Source organism: Tachypleus tridentatus, chromosome 10 (assembly GCF_004210375.1).
Source record: "Tachypleus tridentatus isolate NWPU-2018 chromosome 10, ASM421037v1, whole genome shotgun sequence".
Taxonomy (NCBI): Eukaryota; Metazoa; Arthropoda; class Merostomata; order Xiphosura; family Limulidae; genus Tachypleus; species Tachypleus tridentatus.
Genome location: NC_134834.1, coordinates 75285460 through 75300709, shown reverse-complemented (window position 1 = coordinate 75300709; position 15250 = coordinate 75285460). Strand labels below are relative to the sequence as shown.

General features: G+C 34.3%; 1 pseudogene across 1 annotated transcript in view; it reads left to right on the top strand.

Moving 5' to 3' along the window:
- LOC143229603 (uncharacterized protein CG43867-like) overlaps positions 1 to 15250 on the top strand; it is a 219381-nt pseudogene that overhangs the window by 117971 nt on the left and 86160 nt on the right. The window contains exons 8-12 of the transcript XR_013015956.1: positions 1780 to 1855; positions 4031 to 4125; positions 4336 to 4558; positions 10335 to 10474; positions 11828 to 11944. The product of XR_013015956.1 is annotated as an uncharacterized protein CG43867-like (transcript). The remainder of the gene's footprint in view (positions 1 to 1779; positions 1856 to 4030; positions 4126 to 4335; positions 4559 to 10334; positions 10475 to 11827; positions 11945 to 15250) is intronic.

Below are 15250 nucleotides of genomic sequence, written 5' to 3'. Positions count from 1 at the left end.
GTGAACATCTAACATAACGACTGGATGTGAAGATATGATGTAAACTGTTGAAAACTGTGTCTGGTAGACTCACTAATTTATTTGATAAATATTATCGACATTCCAGGAACACTAAGAATAATTTGCAACAAAAAATTCAGTATTGTCTTCACAATGAGCAGCATTGTTATACATACTTCTGTTATCGTATGGACAGTATTGTTATACATACTTCTGTTATTATATAGACAGTATTGTTATACATACTTCTGTTATTATGTGGATAGTATTGTTATACATACTTCTGTTATTATGTGGACAGTATTGTTATACATACTTTTGTTATTATATGGATAAGAAAGTTTGAACAACTTTAGATTTTGCAGATCTAAGCTTTTTAGCTGATAAAATAATGTTTCTAATGTAGATTGAGAGGTTGCATAAACCTAAATTGTTAGAGTAGAGCTCGTGTAAGACTAGGCTTTTAATGTAGAGTTAGAGTAAATCTTAGCTGTTAGAGGGCAATTGATTAAAGTAAGTTTGACGAGTACTGTTGGTTATAATTTAAGCTCATAGGGTAGAGTTCTTCTAAGTCTACGTTGTTAGATCATGTAGATCACAGGAATTACAGTATGGGTCGTACAAGGTTAAACTGTTAGAGAAGATCCCATGCAAATCCTGGTTGAGGAAGTAAAGATCGTGCGTGATTAAGCTGTTAGAATCCCTGTTGTTAATACATAGATCTTCTGACAGCTCCCGTTGTTAATATTAAAGCTGTTATGTTGGATATACAACACTGTTTAGTTTGATAGTTATTATTTAGTTTTCATAATAAGAGTGTTAAAAGTTCATTAATTTAAAAGCGATAGTTATGACAAGTTTCATTACGCAAATTCTATATGAATCGTACATTGCGTATACTGTTATATTGTTGTACCGGGCTTTTGTAATATTGTTGAAGCCATCTTACTCGAAGCTCCTAAGGTTTGCCTCCCAATGGCACAGCGGTATGTCAGTTAACTTACAACACTAGAAAGCGGGTTTCGATACCCGTGGTGAGCAGATCACAGATAACTCGTTGTGTAGTTTTGTGCTTAAATTACAAAAAACAAACTTTAATTTGCTGGTTATGTTTCACACTGTTGTTACTAGAGGGCTAGATATTTCTAGTTTTTCTGCAGCGTGTTATAAATACGTGCTGATATAGAAAATGAAGTTAAATTAGTGACAGTTAAGGTGAAGAAAAGTATAGTTAGACATAAAGGACAGTTTCTAAGGGAAAACATCACAGTTTGTAATGTAACAGAAAAGATAAAGAACAATCATTTGTTTTACCAAAAGGTGTTCTAAAGTAATTGAATCAGCCTGTGTGGATTTTGACGAAAAAAGGATTTATTTAAATCTCTCGATTCAAGTGTTGTAAACAATAATGTTACGATTTTTAAAAAATAAGACGTTCGAATTGTTTTGAATATATAATATTTTAAAACAAGTGGATTGTTTACTAGCCATTTATTATTGAAATTTGTCGCCAACAAATCACAGACTCCTACTCCATAGAATCCTGCTTAATAAAAATTTGAGATCATGCACATTATAATAATTGTCATAATTAAAATCTTAGTTAGGTCTGAACTCTTCGTTTTGAGTATAACATAATAGATACTCTGTTGAACGTATGTGTATCAAATATTTCAAGTTAGTTTTATCGATTTTTGAAGTTTGTTCTTTCTTTTTAACGCTGGCTATAGAGAGCGCATATGTTGCTTTATAACGTTTTATGTATTATTTAATTTGCAGGAGTCCAGGATTTATGAAATAGCGGTCAATGGAATTAGTGTATCATCAGATTCAGTTCTCGTTAGAGCGAAATTAGGTACGTAGTAAGTTATTCTAAGTTTGCTAACAAATGTGTACATGAAACCCTAGCACAGTAGCACTAACATCGGTTTTGTATTAAGTGACATCGTGGATCACGTTTACATGATACTTGTTTTTATGTGGAAATAAAAGAGTGAGGTCTAACATACCTTAAGCACTTCGTTGTATAGATTTTTATAATGGTAGATATTAGCAAATAAAACCTTATTAGATTTGTTACCGAGATTCAATTCATAAGGATTTATTTGTAGCACTTCTTTAGATTATTATATGTAGTACACCGATTTACCGTGGGATCCTATTTGTATATCACCGAGGACACAAAATGGGAGCCATATTGACAAAACGTTTCTGATGAACACACCTTTTCGGTCCAGCGTGGCCAGGTGGTTAAGGCACTCGACTTATAATCTGAGGGTCGCGGGTTCGAATCCCTGTCACACCAAACATGCTCGCTCTTTCAGCCGTGGGGGCGTTATAATATGATGGCCAATCCCACTATTCGTTGGTAAAAGAGTAGCCCAAGAGTTGGCGGTGGGTGGTGATGACTAGTTGCCTTCCCTCTAATCTTACACTACTAAATTAGGGACGGCTAGCGCAGATAGCCCTCGAGTAGCTTTGCGCGAAATTCAAAACAAACCAAACACTTTTTCAAATGTTTTACTTGTTTAAGTAAAATAGTGACTTCTGCTACCATAGGTTTTTGCTCGGAATCAAACAGACGTTTATGAGAAAAAATATCATAGCTTTTGGTTTGACTTGGTATTTGAAGAGGGTAAGTATGTGTAATATTATAAGATATACGTTGTTCGGTTTATTGATTTGTGATCCAGTTCAATACACAGTCAGTAAGCGTAGATTCACCCCTGTTTTGAGATGCCATGATCCATTTAATCTACCATTAACTACTTAAAAATCAACATTTCCATTAGAAGTTATAATTACTCTATGTAAAAAAAAAATTACTTTTTCTTGTATCTAGGCAGAGAGTGTTATTTTCCAACTGCTTATGCCTAAAGTAAATGGAAAAGACCTATTTTTCTCCTCAAATATTGCTTTTGTGAAGTGGGAGCGTATAATGAAAACATGATGAGAGACTATATTTTGGGACTGATACGTGAAAGTGAGTTACATTACAGTCGCAAATCTCGAAAAACTATTCACTTCTAAACATTTTTGTATAACTTTAGTATAAATATATGTAAATCTTGATTTGTATGTTGTATTATTCAGACCTCATGTAAATGAAAATGTACAAATTTGCAAGTTTTTACACAGAAAACAGGTTAATTTCTAAATTGTATTATCCAGATCACAAAAGCAAAGTTTGAAGGGAATAATGACCATTTTCTGTACTTTTACAACATAAGCAATTAAGAAATAACACATACTTTCCAGGAACAAAATTTATGTTACAGTTTGTTATTTGTATTAGATTTTCTCCTATGTTTGTTAATACAAGGCAGGAGTAAAATCTAAGAAGTCCATAATAGTTAAGGGAAACAAAGTTGACGAAATAAACATTTAGTGAGAGATAGAATTACAGTTTCAGTTAGATACGGATGTTTGAATGATGTTATTTCAAGAAAATCTTATGAAGTAGACTTTTTTCAGTTCATCATATTCACACTTTGATTCGCTATCACTTGGTAACAGACTAATCTTGTATTCTTCACAATTTTGTTTGATAGAAAATCTTGCTAAGCCTTCTCTGATATCTTAGATTTTTATCATACATTTCTGTGTGAAGTTTTAGGCTTACCACGTCATTCAAACATTTTAATTTATTTTTATGTTGTCTTAATGGTTGACTATCTTTAAAATGTAACAAGTTCAACATTATTTCGGGGTGCTCGACCGAAAATCTGAGAAACGCGTGTTCGAATAACTGTCACACCAAACATGCTCGCCCTTTCAGCCGTGGAGGTGTTATAAGTTACGGTCAATCCCACTTATCTTTGGTAAAAGAGTAGCTCAAGAGTTGGCGGTGGGTGGTGATGACTAGCTGCCTTCCCTCTAGTCTTTCACTGCCAAGTTAGGGAGGGTTAGTGCAGATAACCCTGGTGTAGCTTTGGACGAAATTAAAAAACAAACAAACATTGTTTTGTAAATAAATGTTTTTAACGAAGTTTAAATTTGTATTTGAAACTATTATTTTATTTTAACACAGAATCTCCGATAAATAACGGAATGGACGTCAGTGAACCTTCACCAAGTATCAGCTTTAGAGATCTGAATATTCCTGTTTATGCGACAGTGAAGGGAGTAAGTGGCACACTGATATATATAATTATATCATGTTTATTTACTTGAAAAACAAATAGTGATATATAGAATTATATCATGTTTATTTACTTGAAAAACAAATAGTGAAAAACAAATAAAAATATAGAAAGTATTAACGATGTCTGAATGTATGCAAACAGATAATCGTTTCTAATGTGTTTTTTTTCTCTCCTCCACTCCCGAAAACAGCGAGCATCACAAATACGACCAGTTCCTTTCAGTGAAGAATCATCCTATTCGTCAGACAACGAGGACACGCGTGTCGTTATGACAACAACATCTTCTCATAATAACAATGGTGAGGCTGAGTGTAGCACCTCAACCAGTAGTCCTGGTAAAGTAGGGAAAGTAATGAACAATGTTCCTCCTGGCCGCCAGAACTCTACATCACAATTGAGGCCTGTTGTCAGAGGTAAGATTAGCCAAGCGCGTGTACATGATTGTTAAACTATAAAGTATTATTTAAACTGATCTGTTTAACAATGAGAACGATCAGAACTAATTATATTGTACGAACATTATCAGATAAAGAACTATTAGTGATATAAGAAACAGCCAGATGGTTAAGGCGCTTGACTCGTAATCTGAGGGTCACGGGTTCGAATCCCCGTCACACCAAACATGTTTACTCTTTTAGCCTTGGGGGCGTTATAATGTTACGTTTAATCCCACTATTCGTTGATAAAAGAGTAGCTCAAGAGTTGGCGGTGGGTAGTGATGACTAGTTGCCTTCCCTCTAGTCTTACACTGCTAAATTAGGGACGGCTACCGCAGATAGCCCTCGTGTAGCTTTGCGCGAAATTAAAAAACAAACAAACAACCAATCCATAAAGTACTACCTCCTTCAGACAACTACACCTCCTGACATGACCAAAGAAATCTAACTTTCTTGTCAAGGTTAAGATCCTTAAAACTAGTTCTAATCTAATCTTATCGCCCTCAGTTGCATAGCGGTATGTCTACGGACTTACGTCACTAGAAATCTGGTTTCAATAGAGCACTGATAGCACACTGTGTAGCTTTGTGCTTAATTACAAACAAATCAAAATCTGATCTTATGCAGCGCCAAAACGCTCGTTTTCCACTCGGTCCATGACACTCACAGTACTCAACAATAATCTCTCTGTTTCAAAAGCACCCATTTTCTATTGATCCCATCCAGTGATCCTGAACCAGACATGGATCTTGAAACAGAATCTTGAGTGTAGCAGTTATCTTACTAGTCCAGAACTGGGACACATCTGACAGTACCTTCTGAGCGACGTTCAGTCTGTACCCAAACCCATTGTTACTAGTGCCTTTCTTTGGATCACTGAACTGTTGAGCTTCTTTAATGCATTTTGCTTTGATTGTAGGTTTCGAAATTGAAATAATTAATAATGATATTAAATAAATATTTTGGTAAAAGAAATGATTGATATTTTCCAATATACGGCCTGTCCTTTCTTAACAGTAGTTTTTCATAATCTTCTATCATAAGTATTATAATTTCGTAAATAATAAAGTTCAACAGAATCTGTAACAAGTTATAACAATTTACTGCTAATGTCGAAATCTTGATTCACAACTTGAAATGTTGATGCATAAATTAACCTTTAAGGAGTTTAAAAAATAACATTAAATAAATTTATCAAAATGTTTTAATATCTATAAAAACATGGTTCTTAAATATGAAGAAATAAGAATTATTTATAAAGTTTGTGATAATTTTTAATATATATATTTTTTTAATAAGATCGTTGAAATATAAAATTCGTGACACTATTTTTGTACGTGTATTAGCATGTTAATGTTAATGTGTATTAGCATGACTTCTCAACTAGAAACGTATTAGCATATTCCCTTTGTCCCATACCACAGGTTTCGAACCGAAACACTTATCGAACTAATTATGATAAAAATGAGTAATTACGGTAGACTTTGTGGTTGGAGGACCAATAATATACCAGTTCTGATAACTCGTTAGGGTTTTCATTTTAGAATGGTTAGTATTCTGTGCTATTAATTACGAGCTTTTGGTGCAGTAATTTGGGATGGAAGGCCATCTTCAAGCGGTAAGGTTTTTTTTATCACCCCCGCACATCCCCACAGTAGGAACTTATTTCTCTCTTATTTATCTTCATGCCTTTTGAAAGAACAACAAAAATAACTTCCCACATTTACGCACAGTTAGTGAGAGTGATATGGATGTGACAGTATATGAGCACAGACAACTGTTCTACTGTCTTATTTTACTCTTTTATTCTTTCCATGAGCAGCCTTCCGAACGGAAGTTATGAATAATAAACCTCACCATTATGTGGACCCTACTTCTGCAGCTATCTCTAAAATCCAGGACATATAACCCACATTTTAGCCTGTACCCTGGTGGCTCTGTTATGTGTGTTTTTTTTGTTTTGTTTTTAGAGTTAAGACTTGTTTTATATTACAAGTATGTTCTTTCTGATCATGGACTTGGTTTTGCTGTTTATAACTCAGCCCCTCTTTTTGATTAAGTATTAACTTAATTGTTCAAATAATGTTACATTTATTTAGTGTTAAATGTTTAACGCATATTGTTTATTTAGTCCTTGTTGTGTAAGAGCACCAAAGTATTCACATCGGCTATCATATTCATATAACTAATATTTCACCTTATTTTAGATGTAATGAAATGAATTGTTAAAATTTTTGTTATGTAAATGATGCTTCCCACTAGTAGCACAGTGCGGACTTACACTGCTAGAAACCAGGTTTCGATATCCGTGTTAGGCATAACACATATACCTCTTTTTGTCGTTTTGTGCTCAGTAACAAACAGAACAAATATCTAATTTACAAATCGCCAGAAAGACATTCACTGTAGAAGATTTTATGTCATAAACTACTATTTTTAGCGAATTTGCAATTGTAGCTATACACTGTATTAAACGTCATGTTTCATAAGATTGGGTATTTGTGATTCAATGAGTTGAGCTTGTAAACTAGTTGACAGTTCGAAAGACTTAAGTGGATGAGTCTGTATTTATATTTTTGTGATGTTATTTACGTAGAGTATTAGGGTAAAATACTGGGAAACTTATTAATACTTCACTGTAAATTCCTCAACTATGAGTTCCAATATAAAGGTAAACTACACTTCAAAATACCTTACGGAAGAGCCCGGCATGGCCAGGTGGTTAAGGCACTCGACTCGTAATTCGAAGGTCGTGGGTTCGAATTCCCGTCACACTAAACATGCTCGCCCTTCCAGCTGATGTGATGGTCAATCCCACTATTCGTTGGTAAAAAGTAGCCCAAGAGTTTGCGGTGGTTGGTGATGACTAGCTCTCTTCGCTCTAGTCTTACACTGCTAAATTAGGGACGACAAGAGCAGATAGTCCTTGTGTAGCTTTGCGCGAAATTCAAAAGAAACCTAACCTTACGGAAGTTACTATGATACTGCAGAATAAATAGCTTAAGGAAATATAGCAATCAGTTAATCTTCAAAGACTGGATTTTCTTCCTATACAAGAGCAAAAAACTCGTAAAGAGAAAATAGACATTTTAATTCAACGATTAACAGAAACGAAACAAATAAAACGAACACAAAGTGGGTTACATCCACAATCTAAACCTACAGATTACTTGAACCGTTTGTCGACAGAAGGCGCTAACAGTTAATAGAAATTCAAACACATTTAGTTCAAATATTAGTCCAGTAATCCTTCAGTATTTAACCAAACAGTAGTTTGATGTCACATGACTTAACCTTTGTTCTACATCGTCCAACAGGGATATGCTTCCCTGTCTGATGAAATAAGTAATTGATCGTAGTATTCTGTTCCTTAAAGATTTCTGTTACTTCAAGCATCTCAGTATCTAGAAACGAATGCAAGATGGAGATTGTCCAGTGAAAACCTTCACTGAAAGCCTACACTCTAGTGTGTGTGACTCGTTACCCATCACAGTCGATTAGTGATATCTTTGATATAACTGAACGAAAATCATTAAAGCACTATAATAAAGAACTAACTTAGTATAAACTTTCTATTGATAAAGCAAATACCGTCATAGAAATGTTTATCGGAGACTATAGAGTAGAGGCGATGAGGTAGTGATAAGACACCAATTACTACAATGAACTAGTTGTACGGTACCAGAAACAAACCAATAAAGAAATAGTAGCTAATGAAATGACGGTAAAAACTGCTGATATGTGACATAATTTCCTCATCCATTCCTGCTAGCCGGGCATACCCTAGAGGTAAGATTACCGAGATGTAAATCAAAAAGTCCAAAGTTCACGCCGCAAAACCGTTGAACACCATCAGTACCCTTGAGTGTGTCATAACGGTGATAGTCGAGTCTGTTATTCATTTCAAAGCCCTTAATGGCGGCGTACACTATTGAAAGTTTCCCTTCTCGTCAGTATGCTGAAATTAGGAACCAAAATACCTGAAACGTTTCATGGTCTGAGTCCAGCAACATGCGGGTGAACACATTCCATATTTCCAGCTGTTGGTGCGTAATAAAAGTTACAGTCAATCAAGAGTAGTGGTCCAGAAAGCTAGTTATCTGTCGACTGGTCAACTATTTAAACCCATGAATGACTTTGATTAATCTTTGGTCTCTCTCTGATCTTTTCGTTCCCTGCTGGATCAGTTATAAGCTTACACACTTACAACACTGAATATTCTGGTTCAATTTCCAGCGATGAAAGTGCAGCTGTATGATAAAATAACCACAACAAAACTCACCTGGTAATTTAACCTATGTGTTATATAAGATACCATTGTAATTTAAAATATCAAGTACCCACAACCTCCAAGGAATTAAACCCGAAAAAAAAAAAGCTTTTTAAGTATTTTTCCTTCTTTATTTGTCGAATAAATTTGAAACTTGCCTAATAAACTGAGATTACTACTGACATCTTTATAAGAAATGAAAAATCTTTTTTTAAGAAAGAGAACAGTGTAAAACTATTCCTTTGTAAGAATGTTGTAGTTTGTTATTAAGCACAAAGTTCTATCTGTGCTCTGTCTACTAAGGGTATCGAAACCTGGTTTCTAGTGTTATAAGTCCGCAGACAATACCACCGTGCCACTGGGGAGTAATTTTTCGACGAAACAAAATAATTAAAAAAAGTACATATTACCCCACACTAAGAGTTCTTTTTTTCACTTATTTCTCATATTTTGTTTTAGAAATAACTTAATAGTATGTGAAGTATTACTGGATAATTTCGACTTTTACTATAAACGAAAAAAAAAGTGACAAGTGACGAAAAGAAAAGATTTTCGTCATTTTATTAATTATGTCAAACATATTTCTGGTCTGGTGGCTGGGACGTATACTCGTAATCTGAGGGTGTGAATCCCTGTCATCGAAAGTACTAACTTAATGTTGAAATAGTGCGACCACATTGTGCAGGTGGTTCACAATGGTAGGATTGAAACACCCTAATGACACCTCGGACTAAATAAAATAATCCAGTAAAAATTCCTCTCCGAATTATTGAGCCATATGCTTCATTCTTAGGCTTCCAGGTTTCCAGAAGTTGTTATATTTTGTACTGTTCTGTCAGAAATTGCTTGATTGTAGGAGCGTTATAATGTAGGGTCGATCCCACTATTTGTTGGTAAAAGCGAAGCCCAAGAGTTGTCGGTGAATAGTGTTAACTCAATGCAAACGGTAGTTATTGAATATATTGACTAAAATGATATCACACAAGTGTTCTATATATATTTATACACAAACACAAGTGTAATGATACAATAAATTGTACCAATTAACATGAAACATTACCCTTAACTTTGTTTACATACACCAACCTCAAATCTCTCAACATTTTCTACATACATTAGTACTAACATGATCGCTTAATATATTAAACAAAGTGATATCTAAACTGAACATTCTTCTCAATGTTTTCTATGTATGTATATATACATCAAACTAACATGACGGCGAAATATATTGGTAAAAATTATATCAAATGCACAATCTCGACATGCTTTATATACATCATTCCCAGCATGGCTGATTCAAGTAAATTAGTGTATCTTTAAGATATCTATCTACAGGCCGGGAAGCTAGGATAGTGTGTCATATAATTTTAAATTAATTTCATCTTTAAAAAATACGAAAAATTCTTGTGAAAAGAATATATGTTGTGAGGAAGTTTTTATTTCTTGTTAAATACAGTTCTCACATTTATTTTTTTAAAGAAATATCTTCAGAATCTGTTTTGTCGGATGACTATGTAATTCCTCCAGACGCTGTCTCAATGGATGCATTTAGTATCGATTCTGTGGAACCAAATTCTGTTAAAAATCCACCTGTCACACAGAGCTACAAAAAGGAAAGGGTGAGTTTTGACTACTGTACATCCATAAAACCGGACAAAATATGGTTGTTACTATAAGTGTTGTTTGTTCCTTTTGTAATATCCATTTATTTACTCACATGATTATCGTTAGATTTACTACGATGTCACAGTTTTCAATTGTTACTTCACAACCACTTTTTAATTGTAAATAGTACACTCAGACTTTGATATAACAACCTACTGTAATAATGGTTGGTCAGAGAAGCCGAAAATGGTGATATATGTTTTAAATTTAATTTATTTTTATATTATGTGTTGAAAATAGGAACTAAAAACCAGAATGCTGTCCTTAGAGCCACGTGAGCACAGACACGTGAGGATAGTAGCGGTATTAATATTTTGAGTATCTGATGTATGTTTTCATCTCGCTGCGAGTTTACTAGACTATGGAAGACTAGGATTTTTATTTTAACTGATTCGTTAAAATTTTAATCAAGACACAACTATCGTTCTTGTGAAATATGCTCAATACAAGAACAAGACAATACTGTCCTCGTAAAATATATTTACTATATGAACAAATCATTAGTACTGTTTTTGTAAAATATACTTAATACATGAACAAGACAATACTATGGTTCTTGTAATAGATACTTAATACACGAACAAGACAATGTTATGGTTCTTGTAATAGATACTTGCGAACAATTTTTGTCACTGAAACTAAATTGGCCATTTGCTTTGAACTTTGAACTTTATGTCATATTCAGAATAGGTAAAAATAACCTAGCATTTTTGTAGAGTGTAAAATACAGAATGAAGAATAACTAGATTTTTTATTAAAATTTACAACTTGAATAATCAATTAGCTAGTTAAATGTATGACTTGTTATGTTGCTTGATAATGAATATAAACTAGATTGTCTGCCTAACAATATGTTGATAATATAGTTTAACATTAAACCTAATGTACAATTAATTAACAGAAGTCGAAATGAACTTTCTATTATATCATACATGAATGTTTTTCAAATAGCTTAAGTTCGTAATTTTTAAATATATAAATATGCTCTAATGAAATTCATTTCATATGTTACTTGACATTTTGTTTAACTTTCTTTGGAGTCTGGACAATTTTCAGAAGATGAAAGCATTAGAATCTAAATGTTGAGTAACAAAGGAAAATCAGTAACGTTAATGAACCTCATTTTTCCAGCCTAACGTCAAAAAGTTATTCAGGTAATGATATTTCTTCTTGATTTTTACAACTGAAAACAAAGACCATCTATATATTCTTATAAATCTTAAGGCAATGTCCGCGATACTTGTCTATTTATGAGTTTCATTGAATACGTTTATAAGATTTTGTTTTGTTAAAAAACATTTGTTTAGACGAAAGATTCTATAGAAAAGAGTGGCTACTTGACAAAGTTAGGAGGAAAGTTTAAAACATGGCGGAGACGTTGGTTTGTGTTAGAGAATGGAGTCCTTAGCTACTATAAGACACAGGTAAGATGCTACGACGTTGGTTTGTGTTAGAGAATGGAGTCCTTAGGTACTATAAGACACAGGTAAGATGTTACGACGTTGGTTTGTGTTAGAGAATGGAGTCCTTAGGTACTATAAGACACAGGTAAGATGTAACGACGTTGGTTTGTGTTAGAGAATGGAGTCCTTAGCTACTATAAGACACAGGTAAGATGTTACGACGTTGGTTTGTGTTAGAGAATGGAGTCCTTAGCTACTATAAGACACAGGCAAGATGCTACGACGTTGGTTTGTGTTAGAGAATGGAGTCCTTAGGTACTATAAGACACAGGTAAGATGTTACGACGTTGGTTTGTGTTAGAGAATGGAGTCCTTAGGTACTATAAGACACAGGTAAGATGTAACGACGTTGGTTTGTGTTAGAGAATGGAGTCCTTAGATACTATAAGACACAGGTAAGATGCTACGACGTTGGTTTGTGTTAGAGAATGGAGTCCTTAGATACTATAAGACACAGGCAAGATGCTACGACGTTGGTTTGTGTTAGAGAATGGAGTCCTTAGATACTATAAGACACAGGTAAGATGCTACGACGTTGGTTTGTGTTAGAGAATGGAGTCCTTAGATACTATAAGACACAGGCAAGATGCTACGACGTTGGTTTGTGTTAGAGAATGGAGTCCTTAGATACTATAAGACACAGGCAAGATGCTAAGACGTTGGTTTGTGTTAGAGAATGGAGTCCTTAGGTACTATAAGACATAGGTAAGATGCTACGACGTTGGCTTGTGTTAGAGAATGGAGTCCTTAGATATCATAAGACACAGGTAAGATGCTACGACGTTGGTTTGTGTTAGAGAATGGAGTCCTTAGATATTATAAGACACAGGTAAGATGCTACGACGTTGGTTTGTGTTAGAGAATGGAGTCCTTAACTACTATAAGACACAGGTAAGATGTTACGAAAATATAACAGCTTTGAATACAGTGTCAAACTACAAAATCAGTCCAAGCTTTGCAAAAATACTAATAATTTTACTTACGAAATTTTTCCTGAACCACTGTTCTTTGATGAATTTATTTTAATTGATCTGTCTCGTATTACGTTAACTATTATATTTACAGGTTTGAACGACACTAATACTGTATTATTAACACGTAATATACAGTTAGTTGTTACTTTGTGTTTGAATGGAAACTCTTTTTATCGCCAACGTTGCTAAATATCTGAACTAGTTTTTATTGATATTGAAAATGTTAATTGTTTGTCTGCATAAAACCATAAACAAAGTATGTATTTATTAAAAATCGAAACGTCATGTTATACCGTTTCATTTAATACAACATTAGCTCGTTGGCAAAGGACTGTTAATGTCATGTGTACTTGTTTACCACCAAAGTCAGTTTTCAGTTTACGACTTAAGCAAGAATAAATAACTAGTGAACAAAGACCTTCATTATATTCAAGTACTAATTCATGGATCTTTCTCTAGTGTGTAATTCAGAGCTCTTTAGATAAGATTTTGAAATATAAGCCAGTGTCTGCTTTTTATTGTTCTCATTCATTTGTGTTTATTTCACCTTTATTCTGTCACACACTCAGTTTCGTGTTATTAGTTTCGCGTAATGAAATTAGCAAATAATGATAAATATGAGTTGTAAAGACAAGGCAGTAAGTTACTTAGAAAGTTTCACCTGTTTAACTGTACGAGTCTATTGACTAAAGGCTTAAATAGTGCAATAAATGAACGAGATTTCACCGATTCTGATAAATTCATTATAAAAGAGCCCAGTCACGTGCTGGTGTATGCGTCAGCACAATTATGATATTGACGTGAAATAAAACAACTAGTCTAAAGACATCCAAAAATGATCAGTATTTAAGTTTTTAGTAAAATGGAAAGCAGTTTTCTCCTTAATTAATACTATATTGTTGACTCCATTCAACTGATGTAGTTATTATGAATTATCTCATGGAAAGTGTGCGCCACGTGTTTCTCTGGATAATATCCGAACCATAGTGGATCAATAAATACATTTAACAAGCTATATGCATTTGCCTTAAATTGAAAGATACTGCCAAGCTGAACATTGCAAAGGTTAGTATTAGTTTGTGTATTCACTTTATTGTTAGCTACAATCACGTGAACAAATTCGGCTCTCAGGGCGTATGTTCATATGTAGTTTTAAATGTATTAGACTTTAATGTGCAGTGTCTAAATTATATCATAACTATTAGCTGCTAAACCGTGTTAAGTAATTCAGTATTAAATCACCATATCTCATAATGGTAGAATTATAGTTAACACATATGCACGTGTATAAGGTTTTATCTAACCTACACTTTTAGTGACAAGAAATTTTAAGCACGTACGTGTTTACGGACTTTTATAATTCTCTAAATGTTTTAATAGCCAGGATGTTATAAACGTAAATGTTTATTCTTTTTACACGTTGGCACCCAAGCCTATTTTGCTGATACTTTCCAGGGGCCCACTAGTTATTTAACAATTACTTTTGTAAGGAAGAATGTATATGTAGCCGTTGCGTCCCTGCCAGTAAGTGGCTCTTTAAAAAGAAAATGGAGCGCGACTTCCCGGTGGGTCGTGTGGGAACCAACGTGTTAATCAATGCCGTAAATAACACTCTAACGGGGATATTTTAAACACATGTCCATGTGTCTGTGGTTTGTCTAAATACCAGGCATTACCAGCAGTTCATAATTGATTGTTATTTAAAGCACGTGTCTGTGTGTATCAGTAAGATTTATATTTAACTTTACTTCATAAACGCGAGGATATTACCAGTTGTATCGAGACAGCAATATTTCAGCTAATAATAGGCTTACCCCGCTTTGGGTCTACATGTCTCGTTTTGAATTTCGCGCAAAGCTACTCGAGGGCTATCTGCGCTAGCCGTCCCTAATTTAGCAGTGTAAGACTAGAGGGAAGGCAGCTAGCATCACCACCCACCTCCAACTCTTGGGCTACTCTTTTACCAACAAATAGTGGGATTAATCGTCACATTATAACGCCCCCCACAGCTGGGAAGGGCGAGCATGTTTGGTGCGGTCGGGGTTCGAACCCGCGACCGTCGGATTACAAGTCGAACGCCTTAACACGCTTGGCCATGCCGGGCCCCTACATGTCTCACAAAGTAGTCAAGACCTTCAAATTGGAGTAAAAATGGCACAAGGAAAGAATCTAAGTGATGATCAGATAGGATGGTCTTACAAAAAATAACTTAAGTGTTCAAAAGAGAGAGTTTTATTAACACTGTAATTCGCAGTCTTGTCAAGAAAGAATAATTCTTGTGTTTCATTTAGAA